Source organism: Papaver somniferum, chromosome 10, assembly GCF_003573695.1.
Source record: "Papaver somniferum cultivar HN1 chromosome 10, ASM357369v1, whole genome shotgun sequence".
Taxonomy (NCBI): Eukaryota; Viridiplantae; Streptophyta; class Magnoliopsida; order Ranunculales; family Papaveraceae; genus Papaver; species Papaver somniferum.
Genome location: NC_039367.1, coordinates 17,703,151 through 17,706,588, shown reverse-complemented (window position 1 = coordinate 17,706,588; position 3,438 = coordinate 17,703,151).

Genomic DNA, 3,438 nt, shown 5'->3' with positions numbered 1-3,438 from the left:
TTTCACAAACATGCTCAATCAAGGATTGAACTGCTTCTTTGACCGGCTGCTCGGAGAGTGTAAATGTTCTGGTTGAGAGAGGATTTTTGTGCAGTCCTTCAGTCCCAATTCTCCTGAATCATCTTTTTCTTTGAATATGCGCTTCAAAGTTCTGCAATCACTTGTTGGATGACTGACATATCTATGGAAACGGTAGTAGCGTGGATTTTCCATTTGTTCCCCAGTTGGCTCCCTTTTAATAAGAGGTAGTTTGATTGTACCGTCTTGAATCCAGACTTCCAATAATTCTATCACTTATTCAATGGGAAAAGAGAAGTCAGGCTCTTCCTGGTCATTCTGTTGATTCTGAACCAGTGGTTGTGCATTTCTAGCCTGATTGTCCTTCCTTGGCGCTTTTGGAGGGTGGGACGTTGGAGGAGCATTTTTATGTTGTTGTGCTTCAGCTTTTCTCTTGCTCCCTTCAGCAACATTCATGGAAGCCTCAACATTGTACTGCTTGTTGATTAAACGCCTGGTAGTGCTGTTTCGAGTGTCTCTCGGCTCCTCGACTTTGACAGTTTTCGTTCTTTCTAGCAAGGATGGAGCAGTAATCGCTGATCGTTTGGCCGCTTCATGAAGTTCTGAGAAAGTCTGAAACCGGAGATTTTATATCAAGGCTCTGTAGACTGGGATCATCCCGTCGATGCATAAATCCAACAGTTGTTGTTCTGTAAAATTAGGATCATCACAATCCAAAGCCTGGATTCTGAACCTCTTCACATATTCGTTCGCATTTTCATTGTTCTTCTGAGCCATCCTTTCTAAGTCAGAAAGAGTAATCTGCTCAGAGACGAATAAGTATTTCTTGTAGAAGGCGTTAACCATTGCTCCCACTTAGCGATGCTTCCAGGTGCAATGTTGTTGTACTAGGTATATGCTCAGCCTGTCAGGGATTTTGAGAATTCTTTCAGACGGACAACATGATTGTGTTCGTGCTCTCCTAGTGCCTACAGGAATCGAGAAACGTGTTCCCGAGCGTTCCCAGTTCCATTGTATAGTGTGAACGTTGGAGAAGTATATCCTTTTGGGAGAGGAATTCTTTGCGTAGCAGTAGAGTATGAAGGTTGATGACGATGGACAGATGGTGCATTTCCTTTTCCGCGAGTCTCCATGAAGCGCTCCAGATCTTCACGAGTGATGAATCCCGCAGACTCCTTCTCCGGTGGACTTTCTTTGCAGGCTTCATCATCATCCACCACATGGACTGGTGAAATTTCAGGGTCAACTTCCTTGGCTTTTCCTTTTTCCGTCCCTTTTGTAGTTTTCTCTGACATTTTGTCTATCAGCGTTTTGAGATAATTGCACAGCTCCTTCCGAGTAGCAGCCATATCAGTTTGATTTTTGGCGAGAACTTCCCGGACCTTCATAAGATCAGCTATGGTAGGGGATTTTCTCTAACTTCCTCAGGATGCCGGCCGAAGAAAGGATGATTTTCAACATTGTTTTGAGGAGGAGTGATATCACCACCATTGTTGGAAGCAGGAATGGTTTATGGAATACCATCATTGTTATTGTTGCTAGTGCTAGCGTCGTTTGCATTTGTAACTAACCCAGACCTAAGACCAGCCATTTTGTGAAAATGTGAGATTGCAACCGAGAGATTAATCTCCCACTGTGGTCGCCAATCTGTAGATGGGGAAAAACGATTTGATGGTTTTCTAGGGAATTAAAGAGACGGACGTGTTGTCGAGACTCCTCAACCGAGAAAACTTCTCAACCTCACACAGATGCACTGCAAAGGGAGTGCTTAGATTCGAGAGATCAATCTGTAGGACTCCGGACTAAACCAAGTCAACGGCCGTTCCAGAGTCAATTCGGTCGCAAGGAGGAAGATAGGTTGATCTGTAGGAGGGAAGCTGAGAATTGTGTGGGATCAATGATGATCAAGGATTGTGGATGTGTTGAAGGTTTCTGTTAACTGTTGAGTTCAAAGTAAGTTCTGGTCGATTGATGGAATTTCTGAGAGTGATGACTCGAAAGAATTATCTTGTTTAAATCATAGATCCAGAGACTATTTATTGAAAATGCGTGGGTACAACAACCTCACCCAATATTTCGATTAGAAATCTGTATGGACTAACTCCAATTTACTTTCTAGAGAATTAACTAGACAGTCAGACTCAATCTAGAGAAAAGTGTATCAAGGAGTTAATATCTCAATCTATTGATTTGATCTTTACTCAAGCAAATAGACATCTGCGAGTCTTTATCAAATACAAGGATAATAACTTGGATGGTACCAAAGACTAATATCCAAGTGTCAATCAATTTAAATCAACAACCAAAGGTTGGATATTCTAATTGATTGATCTTAACGCACAACCTGTGATATTTCAATTATATAACAAAAGATAATGCAGAATAAAAATAACACAGACACCAGAAATTTTGTAAACGAGGAAACTGCAAATGCAGAAAACCTCCGTGACCTAGTCCATATTGAACACCACACTGGATTAAGCCGCTACAAACACTAGCCTACTACAAACTAACTTCGGTCTGGACTGTAGTTAAACCCTAATCAATCTCACACTGATTCAAGGTACAGTTGCGCTCCTTACTCTCTGATCCCAGTAGGATACTAAACACTTGATTCCCTTAGCTGATCTCACCCACAACTAAGAGTTGTTACGACCCAAAGTCGAAGACTTGATAGACAAATCTGTGTCACACAGAAAAGTCTATAGAATTAAATAAATCTATCTACTACAGAAATACCCAAGAGTTTTTGTTCCGTCTTTTGATAAATCAAGGTGAACAAGAACTAATTGATAACCCGGACTTATATTTCCGAAGAACAGCCTAGTATTATCAATCACCTCACAATAATCTAAATCGTATGGTAGCGAAACCAGATATTGTGGAATCACAAACGATGAGACGAAGATGTTTGTGATTTCTTTTTATCTTGCCCTATCAGAGATATAATCTCAAGAAAATTATTCATTTGAACTTGTACAATAGAAAATGGCAAGATCAGATCGCTCAACTATAAGAAAAGTAGTTTCGACTGGCTTCACAATCCCAATGAAGTCTTTCAGTCGTTAACCTACAGGGTCTCGAGAAGAAACCTAAGGTTAAAGGAGAATCGACTCTATCAAACCAACTAGTATCACACAGGAGGTGTGGGGGTTAGTTTTTCCAGATGCTAGATGTCTCCTTTATATAGTTTTAAAATCAGGGTTTGCAATATAAGTTACCTTTGTAACCAACCATTCAATATTCACCGTTAGATGAAAAATCTGATTCAACCAAGCTAATATATTTCAACCGTTAGATCGAAACTTAGCTTGTCACACACACAAATGAAATGTATTCATTTAGGTTTGAGTAACCGTACCTAAACGTGTACACTTAGTTGGTTCACAAATAGTTAACCAATTGTTAGCCATATGATCA